The sequence below is a fragment of the Ahaetulla prasina genome, chromosome 1, assembly GCF_028640845.1.
Source record: "Ahaetulla prasina isolate Xishuangbanna chromosome 1, ASM2864084v1, whole genome shotgun sequence".
Lineage (NCBI taxonomy): Eukaryota > Metazoa > Chordata > Lepidosauria > Squamata > Colubridae > Ahaetulla > Ahaetulla prasina.
Window position 1 is genome coordinate 226,013,207 of NC_080539.1, and position 12,935 is coordinate 226,026,141.

Here is a 12,935-nt window from a genome sequence, read left to right on the forward strand (position 1 = left end):
TAAGTTTTTAGACGAGAGGGAAGGCTTCTCCTGATTGAGACATTTGGTTAAAAGTCATTTTCTAAAGCATTTGTTTGTTTCTCAGAAGGAGGAAGGCAGTTCACAGCCTGTCCCCAAACAATAATGTAATATATTGATATTACATGTTATACTTAAGGGGTGAAAAGTAGTAAATCTGGTGATAACACAGTGTATGTCTAAACATGCCAGCTATTTTGCTGTTCAATTGTTTGGAATGGTTGGTGTGGGGAGCCTTCTAAATTCTGGATTTTATTCATTAGTCTCTGCTGGTATCTTGACTGAGACCACCACAATCTAACCTCTTGTTCCTGCAGGTTAGTTTGTGAGAAAAATATATATATATATATATATATATATATATATATATATATATATATATATATATATATATATATATATATATATATATATATATATATATATATATATATTTTCTCCCACAGTACTGCCAAACTTCCGTTTCCTTTCTTTTGTTTTTTTAAAAGACATCTTTAAGTTGCAATGTAAGGACTTTACTGTTTTGTTTCTATGAGGCTGCAAGATCAATTAGTCCTAGCCTCAAAGTTTCCATGGAGATAACAGAGGAAAGTAAGATTGAAAGGCTTGCTCCTTCTTGCTTTGAGAAGGAAGGAAGGAAGGAAGGAAGGAAGGAAGGAAGGAAGGAAGGAAGGAAGGAAGGAAGGGTCTGCATTTATGTCAAAAGAGATGAGGTGGGAAGGGGAGTGAAGGCATCCAGGTGTGCAAATAGCAGAAAGTGCTGGAAAGCCTCACTGGGAATAGTGAGGAGGAAACAATCCCTACAAGAAAAAGGCAGGCACTAGGCTTTTTCACAAAACAGCCAGCCAGGGGAGTTTACTCTTCATCCAGGGAAGAGTACTAAACACCAGTTTGGCTGCTAGCCAACTCCCTGAAATCTGGTTTGGAATTTCTGAAGTTGGGTTGTGGAACAGCTTGGGATATGAACAGAGCAAGGCTTCTGGAATTATCGTTCCTCAAAGTTAGAATTCAGGAAGGAAATTTATTTATTGGTTTGTTTGACTAATTATGACTGCCCATCTCAAATAAATGATGTTGGGTGGCTAACAATGCTAAGAGTAAATAAAAACAAATCTATTTAGGAAAAAACAAATTAAAGCACGCAGCAACCAGGGGGAAAAAAATTGCAAACGGCTATTAGGCCAACATGCATCACTTTAGCTGCCAAACTAAATATTTAAGGGCATAGGAAAGGCCAAGCAGGGGTTGAGGTCAACCTGATCTCCAAAGGGATGATGTTCCAGAGCATGGGTGTCATAGCGGAAAAGGGTCTCCTTCTTGGCCCTGCCAGCCAACATTTTTTCTTAGCCAATGATACTTAGAGCATGCCTCTTCTACTGAATTGCTTAGGATGGTAGAAATACCCGGGGAAAGATAATCCCATAAGTAACCCAGCCCCAAGCCATGAAGGGCTTTAAAGCCATGGTTACTAGCACCTGGAAACATATTGGAACCCAATGAGCACTTCTAGCACCAATAGAAGAGAATATTTAGAACACAGAAGATAGAGTTTACAGCTCAAGGTTGAACTGTGAGTTCCTTGGTCCTCCCTGAACTCAGTTGTTTTCTGGGAGACATTTCATTACCCAACTAGGGTATTGATGATGTAAACCTAGTGGGGTAAGGAAGCATCAGCAAGAAAACAATCAAACTTGGAGAGCACCAAGAACCCCATAGTTCTGCTAGCATTTGATCTACCTAGCAACACAATTCACCTTAATTAGTTGATACATCACAAGTTAGCAGAGAACCACACACTGCATTAGAAACAACTCCAGAAGCCCTACTCTGTAGGATTTCCTTGGTGTGTTTTTAAGTCAGAATTGGTCTAACTGTGATTTCCCATAACTCTGCATTCCATTTTTTTGCTTTTACTGTTCATTTTTTTTCCATTTCTGGGTCTTGACAGTTTATCTTCTTCTTGTTTGGAGTGGGTGTTCTGGTCATTATTCCAGAAAACAAAGGAGGGTGACCTATCTAAAAGCTCAGGGCTGTAACCCACCCAATCCTTGTGTACAATTCCCAGTGCAACTTAAAAGAGCCCCCTGTAGCATCATTCTAGTGTGACACAAGGGACAATTGTGCAGTATGCAGACTGTAAACATGTCAGCAGTGTTCAATTAAAGGGAACTATGATCAAATTTCACGTAATCTATTTTTTTTAGTACTGCCACTTTTTTCTGCCTTCTCAGATATAATGAAAGGCCTACTGTTTGAAACCCAGACATTTTGCCATTTAGAAGTCAAGATTGAGCTTCTACCTGAAAAGAAAGCAATACTTATTATTTTTTAAAAAATAGTCAGATGAATGTATTATTGGTATTTAGAGCTCTTTCTAAGGAGCGTTATGGGCTGGTGATAAAGCTGATGGAAGCTCTTTCCTTTTTTACAGTATCTGAAAAGAGAAAATAAGAATGCCTTATAACCTTAATGGTGAACTTATGGCACACGTGCCAGAGGTATCACGCAGAACCATCCCTGTGGGTACGCACAGCATCCCCAGCTGTTCTTCTGGTTTCCAGTGTGCACATGCACACCTGGTCTTCACGGGCCGCAGAGCACCAGAAAATGGCCCCCAAAATTACTTGAAAATGGCCCCCAAAATGGCCCAAAATGGCCAAAAAACAGGCATCTGGGCACCGGTCAGCTGGTCTTTGGGTTTCTGGTGCTCCGGCACATGCAAAGACCAGCTGGCCGGTGTAAATGTGGGTGTGGGAAAACCGAAAACCAGCTGGCCAGCACGCGCATGTGCACCAGCCAGCTGGTCTTTGGGTTTCTGGTGCTCCAGCGTGCGCACATGACGTGGGCACTCGGTGCCAAAAAGGTTCACCATCACTGCCTTATAATATTTAAGGGGCAGAAATGGGCACTGGTTGCATTCTGCAATAGACAACAAAACAATGCAAGAAGAAGAGGAGGAAGGACCAAGAAGAAGAGGAAGCAAATTTAAACCAGTGGGTGTCAATACATTAGTCATTCGGGCAAGAGAAGTGATGATAGCCTCCCTGGAGGAACTATTTAGTATATATTTTGGAAAAAAAAAGAAAAAAGAAAAGTCAGGAGGAAGGTGATTTAATTTTAAGCCAGAAAACCAGCTATGGTTTTTCTCCTCACACTTTGAATTCCAACACCCACCCACCCCCAAAGCAAAAGGCAATCAGAATTTAAAAACTGGGTGGCAATCTTTGGCTTGGTTCGGCTCACAGACCACCTGACCAACCTATTCAAAGTATTAGGGTTTGCCTCGAGCTGGATTTTCTTTTGTCTCAAAAGATGCCTTTATGGTGAAACTGGATTGGATTGAGGCAACCCATATTTATCAGTGAGATGGCTTGCCTCCAGAAGCTGTGGGTGCTCCAATACTGGAGGTGTTAAAGAAGAGATTGGACATCCATCTGTCTGAAATGGTATAGGACCATGATGGTGAACCTATGGCATGTCTGCCCAAAAGGGCACGCGGAGCCATGTCGCCTGGGGTGCGTGGCATTGCCCGTTCCTCTTCCGGGTTTCTGGCGCGCATGCGTGTGTGACGATCAGCTGCATGCGGCAGTGCTGGAAACTAGAAGAGATGGTCTTCCATTTTCCTGCATGAGCATGCGTGTTGGCCATCTGATAGTCGCATGTACATGCACACCAGAAACCCGGAAGAGTAGCTGGCTGAAACCGGAAATTCATTTTCATGTGGGGGGCGCATGTGTCCTGGGCAGCTCCTCTTCCGGGTTGCAGCCCAGACACGCTCATCCTCCCTTTTTGGCACTCAGTGCTGAAAAGGTTTGCGGTCACTGGCATAGGATCTCCTGCTTGAGCAAGGGGTTGGACTAGAAGACCTCCAAGGTCCCTTCCAACTCTGTTATTCTATCTGTTATCTCTGCCTTTTTTCTGTGAAGCTTCCCCATATTGTCTGCGCTGTCCAGAATCTGCTTCCAAATGCAGACTGGCTGCCAAAGGATAGCTTGCTTTCTGCCTGTTCTCTCCGTCCCTTGATTTTTGCTTTGTTAGGGCTGGCAGCGGGGCTGATTATAGCAAGGATTGATCTGCCGGGATGCAAGACAGGTCTTTAGCCTGAGCTATAAATAAAATCACTGGGTGAAAGGAAAGTAAAAGGGAATGGGATCGCACAAGACAAGGGGAGGAAAGGGAAGAAAATGGGACAGAAGAGAGAAATGGATGGAGAGGAGGCAGATGATGAGGGTGATAAGGGAAATAGATACACCAGAGACACAGGGTTTGCTTGCTCTGTTAGGTCAAAGCTGGGGTGGGCACTGCTGCTGAATAACAACAATAAAGAAAGCAAAGGTAATAGCAATAGCAATAGCCACCTTGGGTGCAATCCCAAAACAACAGGAGCATCCCTTGAACATCATCGGCACTGACAAATTCACCACCATCGGCATTCATCAGATTCACCAATTCATTGAACTGAGTAGTCAACTGCAAAAGCTTTTACTAAGAACAGCTTATATCCTGTGATATCTATAACACCATCAACATCCACATCTGTCTATCCCAGGTCCTTGGGAAGGACTCAGTTGGTGAACAAAAATTCCAAATACAGTCTGAACTTCTGGATCACGGTGTGACAAACCATAATAACATAAATAAGTTCAACAATTAAAACATCAGGTTATCAAAGGCAAATAGTAAATACTCTGCTATTCATCCTGCCCAGGGGTGAAATCCAGCAGGTTCTGACAGGTTCTGGAGAACCAGTAGCTGAAATTTTGAGTAGTTTTGAGAACCAGCAAATGCCACATCTGGCTGGCCCCAGAGTGGGGTGGGAATGGAGATTTTGCAATATCCTTCCCCTGGAGTGGGAAGCTTTGCTGGCTGAGGAACTCTGGGAGTTGAAGTCCACAAGTCTTAAAGTTGCCAAGGTTGGAGACCCCTGTTTTAGACAACAACTGTCAGGATTCTACATATCGACCATGCTGACTAGAACTGCTGGAAGCTGAAATTCTCTGATCTCAGCGACTTCAGACTTTTTATTCCTGCCTTTTACATTACTAACCCCATGTCTCTAGCGTGGTAATAGACAGCAATCTATAAGGAAGGAGAAAGCAGTTTTTGATTGCAGAGCACATATTCAATTGTTTGGTTTGTTTCTAGCCCCTGGTGAATCAAAGGCAAGCATTTTTGGATCAGAGATAATGGAAAAGAAATAGAAATATAGGTAATCTTCGATTTACAACAGTTCATTTAGTGACTGTCAGATTTGGAAGCCATACTAGGCCGGAAGCTTCCATGCTGCCATCTTCTCATGTGTGGGAAAGTAGTAGAGAGTTTGTCTTTAGACATAATAGTATTCTTCCTGTCGGTCAAGGTCAGGCCGATCCTACATCTGGAGAAGGAGTGGTCTGAGTGCTATCTCGAGATGGGACGGATGGTGATTGGAGCATGTGATCAACAGAGGAGTGAGGGGATGGTTTTGGGGGTTTTGATTTACTGAGGAAAAACCCGGACTTCTCAGATTCGGGTTTCCCCAGATATGCCAGCTTACCTATTCTAGTGAATAGAAATTTGAAAAATGCTTGCTTCAGCGTTTTTACTTGGAGTTGAGGTTTGTCTGGAACGCTGACAGTGACGTTTGAAGTTACAATGGCACTGAAAAAAGTGACTCATGACCATTTTTCACACTTGTGACCGTTGCAGCATTGACCCATGATCATGTGATTTACATTTGGATGCTTGGACAACTGACTCACATTTATGACAGTTGCTGTGTCCCAGGGTCATGTGAACGAACCTCTTTTGCAACTTTCTGACACGCAAAGTCAAGGGGGAAGCCAGATTCATTTAAAAACTATGCTACTAACTTAACAACTGCAGTGGTTCACTTAACAAATGCGGCAAGAAAAATTGTAAAATGGGGCAAAACTCACTTTAAAAAATTCTCCCTTAGCAATCTAAATTTTGGGCTCAATTGTGATCGGACTCTGAGGACTACCAATAAATGAGGGCATCAGCTCTATCCTCCAGCCTACAATTTTTTGAAAAGGTGGAACTTTGAGAAGCCCTATCTGTGGATAGTTGAAACTTAGTAGGAAATCCTAAGCATCTATCAAATGCCATGTAGGACCTAAAAGAAATTTGCCTCAAGATGGCTCATGCAGTTAAGACAGAAGACCGTTTTGAAAGCTGTCTAACCGCATTCAGCCCATGCATACACATTACAGGAAACCAGAAAGCAAACGAAGCACATTTTTCATGCACAAAGGTAGATACAGGAAATCAAAGCATTTTGGGGAACAGGAAATTTTAGAAAATACCACTGCTGATTAAAAAAAAAATATTCAGAAGAAATTAAGCTAAAGAGTGAAGCCCAATTTTTCAATGTTTTGTGGGCCTTTCCCCCATGATGGCTGTTGATGCATCATTTCATGTGAGGAAATGCCAATGGGTGTTCTTTCTCTCATGAGGCATCTCATATTCCTGATGCTTGAGCAGAAATACTTGACCATAAGAAAATGTGACTGTGGCTGAGGACCCCTCAGTCACTGACGTCTACAGATTTGTATTCCTAGAAATCTCCAGGGATCTCTAAAGATGCCATTTCTACCCATTCTGACTTGCTGATCTTCTCTGCAGCCTTTTGAAAGTCAGGAAATTGAAATAGAGGAAATAAATTTACTTATTTATCAATTTGGGTGGGTTCTACTTATCTTTACTACCGGTTCGCAACAGGAGTGCACGCTTGCGCTTCTGCGCATGCGCAGAAGCCCCTTGAGGATGTCAGGGCGGGTGGGCGGAGCCTCCCGCCAGTTTTCCTACCGGTTCTATAGAACCAGACAGAACTGGCAGCAACCCACCACTGCACCTATCTCACGAAGGCGACTCTGGCTAGCACGCAACAAACTGATTAAAACCGCACATAAAAATAACAACATAAAATGCATTAAAATCACTTTAAAAATTAAATATTATTTTAAAAAACAGAGATATAAACCCTAGGCGAAGAGAGAATAACAATAACCGGCTCAGCAATGGAGCCATTAAAGTAAGTCTCCAGTTCCCTGGGAGCCCAAAATAAACTAGGTTTTGAGGGCCTTCAAGATTGTCAAAAGGGACTGAGTTAATCTAATTCCAAGAGGAAGATTGTTCCATAAGGCAAGCACCACAGCGGAGAAGGCATGTCTCTTGAGGCCCACCTAAAAACAGTTGTACTACTGAAGATTGATATCCAACTGCTCCCTCTGGCTCTGCTGTGCATCATAAAAATATCATGAACACAGTGGTAGTTTCGGAACAAGTACACCTTATTCTGTGTCATGCTTGTTGCTGATAATGTACGATAAACATGATATCAGCATCCAAGTTACAATACAACATGCTACTGATATTTTTGCTATATTTTGTGACATTTATACTCTTGCATTTGGGCACCAGTTTCCTGAAAAGAATCATATATACAACATTTTCATTCTATAAAAATCTACACATAAGATTTCCATCGTAGCTGGGCCAGGATTAAGGTATCCTTGGATTGCATTTTTGTAAATTCTTCAAGAGAAAAAAAGCCACATACCCGTGGAGTTTTTATCGTTGGCCTTCAGAAAGTTCTGAGGTCTATTTTTATCTGAGGACATGACGCTGCCTTCTAATTGGCCAGGTCATTTGGTCTGATTAGGCTCAGCACTGCATAAGTCTTTGGTCTGTCTTGAGTTCAAAACTAAGATTCTCAATTACAAAAGCCCTTTCCAAATTAAAGTCAAAACAAAACGTTTTTCTCCAAAATTACAAATTGGGTTGCTAAGGGTTTCTATGTTCCTCATCTGGAAATTGTTGCGTGGAGGACAGGGGAAGTAACTCTATTTACAGTGGAACTCACATACGTATTCATTGTGTCCACTGTGTTCCTGCAACCATGGGAATGGCTACTATGGGTATCTGTGCAGTGCCCCTTTGTACCAAAGGATGTTTGGTGGGTGAAGTGTGAACTCTACAGTAGTAATGGGTGAACTGCTGTAAGTCCTACTCCAAACAGTTTAGTAATTAATGATCTTTGAAGATGAAGATCCCAAGGGAAAAATAAACACACTTCTAATACTTCTTTCCCCGGTGGTATCATGCATTTTTATATTATTTAGTAAGAATTGTTATTCCTAGCCCAATCCATGATGGAAGGCGCCTTTGAAATTTATCCTAACTTGTCAAAATAAACACATGTGAGAACATAAAGGTTTGAATGTGGGCGCGAACCACATCAAGTATTTGGAAGTAGCAAAAGGACATCCTTATCAAATAAAAGGTTGTTTGATTATGATTCATAGCACTCCTCAAGACTTCTAATGAAAGCAGTAGTTTAACATGTTTTAAAGTGCCTATCTCATTACAAAACAAAAAGATAAATATTTCATGCAATCACACACATTCCAGAAAAGACTATTTAAGAACCTTTAGGCATATATTTAGGCTATTAAAACCATGCACATACCAAAGAATGTTTCCCTATTTGCACTTATCCAATATTGCTAATATGACACTATAATTGTGTCTGTAGTTTCTTATCAGGTGCCTCATTTAAGAAAACCAAGTTCCTGAGTCTGAAGATTATCTGAAAGGCTACTATGAGGACTATTCAAGGCAGAATTATGGTTTGATTGTTCGGAATCATGTCCAACAAAGTGTGTTTTAATACATCTTGTTGATTGATATTTGTTACTTTTAATTTTGCACAGTCCTGAGTCATATGTTGAACTGCTGCCCATATACTCTGAAAAACAGGCGGGGAAATTAAAAAAAATATGGCACATTAAACCTTTTATCTTGAATTGCACCTGGGATCAACTGGCAGCCAACACAGCTCCCGCAGTAGTGATGTTGAGTGATAAAGGGATGACAAAGGAACAAATTATCATCATTACGTTATTCACCTCTGTACTATCAAAAAATTTCTTACACCCAAAGAAAAGAATACAATAGAAGAAGCATTGTTGTAAGGATTTCAACATACTTTAATAGTGTTAGAATGTGAACCACAGCTGCCCACCACTGAACCGAAATATTTTTTTTCCCATTCATTCTTGAGTCCTGATAAAATAGCATCAGCCTTGTGATCCCCATTGCTAATTTTCACCCCACTTCTACTTCTGTTAAGTCACTGAAGCCAACCAACTTCCTCCCAAGATAATGGATGACAGAAATCTGTTCTGCCTGACTTGCTAGCTGCCATAATCATATTGAAAGGCTCTGAGTGGACCTCAAAACCCTCAGCTCACACTTTCTGGTATAGAGATCATGTTTAATATGCTTTGTTGCTATGTTGAATGTCCACCAAGTCCTGGGACCATAGTAGAGAAACAGGGACATGGCAAAGGAGAAAACCTTAATCTACAGGAGGGGAAAAAGCTCCAGAAGGAGAGTTTTCTCACACCAGGTGTGATCAAGTTCTGCAGAAATGACTTTGGCAGGCTTTCAAGATTTTGTATGGTGCCCTCCTAGAAATTATAAAAACCTTTCCAGAAACCCAAGGGGTTCTTATTTCTTGAGTCGGTCTGCCTGGAAGGGTTTGATACCCAGCATATTTCAAAAGTGGGGCTTTCTGACTTGCACAAACATGAGCCTGCTATGTGGTTTTGCTACCATGCGTTCGCTTCATGTGTTTCTGAAACTTCCTGTACTTTGTGATGCAGATCTTGGACATTTTCATTTATTTATTTATTTATTTTATCTCTAATAAGCAGTCCTCTGAAGCACTAGTTCCCCATTCGGACCCTACAACCAGTGTTCGAAGGTGGAAGGCAAGAAATGAATGGTCAGAGAATTATGGACTCCCCCCCCACATTTCCAAGGCTGGACTGATGAAAAAGGGGACTATTTTTGTTTTACTGACTATACTGTTTTCTTTCTTTCTTTCTTTCTTTCTTTCTTTCTTTCTTTCTTTCTTTCTTTCTTTCTTTCTTTCTTTCTTTCTTTCTTTCTTTCTTCCTTCCTTCTCTCTCTCTCTTTCTTTCTTTTCTCTCTTTCCTCTCTTTCTTTCTTTCTTTCTTTCTTTCTTCCTTCCTTCCTTCCTTCCTTCCTTCCTTCCTTCCTTCCTTCCTCTTTCTTTCTTTCTTTCTTTCTTTCTTTCTTTCTTTCTTTCTTTCTTTCTCTCTCTCTCTCTCTCTCTCTCTCTCTTTCATTCATTAATATATATCCCGCCTTTACTGTTTTTACAAATAGCTCAATGCGGTGACCATATCTAACACACCTTCCTCTTTCTATTTTCCCCAATAACAACAACCCTGTGAGTTGGGCTGAGATTGTGTGATTGGCCCCAAGGTCACCTGGTTGTCTTTCATGGCTAAGGTGGGACTAGAATTCACGGTCTCCCTGGCGCCTTAACCGTTAGGCCAATCTGGCTCTCAAATGAGTGAAATTGACATGGATTTGGCCAATTTTCCCTAGTATCCCAACAATGAAATGAGGATGTTTCCTTTCCCTGCACAACAGTCTACTAGTTGATGTACCACCCAGATAAGTGTTGAGTATGTGGGAAGAATCAATGGAGGGGAGGGGGGCTCATACAAAAGATCTCTCAATGGAAACCACATGTCAACAAAACCCATCCTTGGAATGGAAAGTTATTGGCACTTGTATGTCTAGCATTGATGGGAGGAATTTATTTATTTATTTTTATTTATTTTTCAAATTTATATACCGCCCTATCTCCCTAAGGACTCAGGGCGGTTCACAGGCAGTTAAAATACATATAAATACAAATTAAAAACAACAATTAAAAACTTATTCTATTGCGAATTTAAAAACAATATAAATAATAAAAACCCTTAAAACCAATAACTTTAAAATCTAATCCAGTCCCGCAGATGAATAAGTGCGTTTTAAGCTCATGACGAAAGGTTGGAGGTCCGGAAGTTGACGAAGTCCTGGAGGAGTTCGTTCAGAGGGTGGGAGCCCCCACAGAGAAGGCCCTTCCCCTGGGTGTAGCCAGACGGCACTGCCTAGCTGACGGCACCCTGAGGAGTCCCTCTCTGTGAGAGCGCACGGGTCGGTGAGAGGTATTTGGTAGCAGTAAGTGGTCCCGTAAATAGCCCGGCCCTATGCCATGGAGCGCTTTAAAGATTGTCACCAACACCTTGAAGCGCAATTAGAAACACAATTCCACCAATTAGGAGTCTTAGTTACCAAACAGATAGTTTGGTAGTAGAAGATAGTCCCAAAGGTGCTTTTTCAGGAGGCCACTGGACTTTCTGACTTGCACAAACATGAGCCTGCTATGTGGTTTTGCTACCGTGCGTTCGCTTCATGTGTTTCTGAAACTTCCTGTACTTTGTGATGCAGATCTTGGACATTTTCATTTATTTATTTATTTATTTTATCTCTAATAAGCAGTCCTCTGAAGCACTAGTTCCCCATTCGGACCCTACAACCAGTGTTCGAAGGTGGAAGGCAAGAAATGAATGGTCAGAGAATTATGGACTCCCCCCCCACATTTCCAAGGCTGGACTGATGAAAAAGGGGACTATTTTTGTTTTACTGACTATACTGTTTTCTTTCTTTCTTTCTTTCTTTCTTTCTTTCTTTCTTTCTTTCTTTCTTTCTTTCTTTCTTCCTTCCTTCCTTCCTTCCTTCCTTCCTTCCTTCTTTCTTTCTTTCTTTCTTTCTTTCTTTCTTTCTTCTTTCTTTCTTTCTTTCTTTCTTTCTTTCTTTCTTTCTTTCTTCCTTCCTTCCTTCCTTCCTTCCTTTTTCTTTCTTTCTTTCTTTCTTTCTTTCTTTCTTTCTTTCTTTCTTTCTCTCTCTCTCTTTCTCTCTCTCTCTCTTTCATTCATTAATATATATCCCACCTTTACTGTTTTTACAAATAGCTCAATGCGGTGACCATATCTAACACACCTTCCTCTTTCTATTTTCCCCAATAACAACAACCCTGTGAGTTGGGCTGAGAGTGTGTGATTGACCCCAAGGTCACCTGGTTGTCTTTCATGGCTAAGGTGGGACTAGAATTCACGGTCTCCCTGGCGCCTTAACCGTTAGGCCAATCTGGCTCTCAAATGAGTGAAATTGACATGGATTTGGCCAATTTTCCCTAGTATCCCAACAATGAAAGGAGGATGTTTCCTTTCCCTGCACAACAGTCTACTAGTTGATGTACCACCCAGATAAGTGTTGAGTATGTGGGAAGAATCAATGGAGGGGAGGGGGGCTCATACAAAAGATCTCTCAATGGAAACCACATGTCAACAAAACCCATCCTTGGAATGGAAAGTCATTGGCACTTGTATGTCTAGCATTGATGGGAGGAATTTATTTATTTATTTTTATTTATTTTTCAAATTTATATACCGCCCTATCTCCCTAAGGACTCAGGGCGGTTCACAGGCAGTTAAAATACATATAAATACAAATTAAAAAACAACAATTAAAAAACTTATTCTATTGCCGAATTTAAAAAACAATATAAATAATAAAAAAACCCTTAAAACCAATAACTTTAAAATCTAATCCAGTCCCGCGCAGATGAATAAGTGCGTTTTAAGCTCGCGACGAAAGGTTCGGAGGTCCGGAAGTTGACGAAGTCCTGGAGGGAGTTCGTTCCAGAGGGTGGGAGCCCCCACAGAGAAGGCCCTTCCCCTGGGTGTAGCCAGACGGCACTGCCTAGCTGACGGCACCCTGAGGAGTCCCTCTCTGTGAGAGCGCACGGGTCGGTGAGAGGTATTTGGTAGCAGTAAGTGGTCCCGTAAATAGCCCGGCCCTATGCCATGGAGCGCTTTAAAGATTGTCACCAACACCTTGAAGCGCAATTAGAAACACAATTCCACCAATTAGGAGTCTTAGTTACCAAACAGATAGTTTGGTAGTAGAAGATAGTCCCAAAGGTGCTTTTTCAGGAGGCCACTGGACTTTCTTATTTTTTTTTTTTGGAAGACATTTTGTTTCTCGTC

The 12,935-nt window shown here is 41.4% G+C and overlaps 1 protein-coding gene across 1 annotated transcript in view; it reads left to right on the forward strand.

Annotated features, from left to right (window-relative positions):
* Window positions 1–12,935, forward strand: part of CYTIP (cytohesin 1 interacting protein) — a 28,556-nt gene that overhangs the window by 96 nt on the left and 15,525 nt on the right. The window lies entirely within an intron of this gene.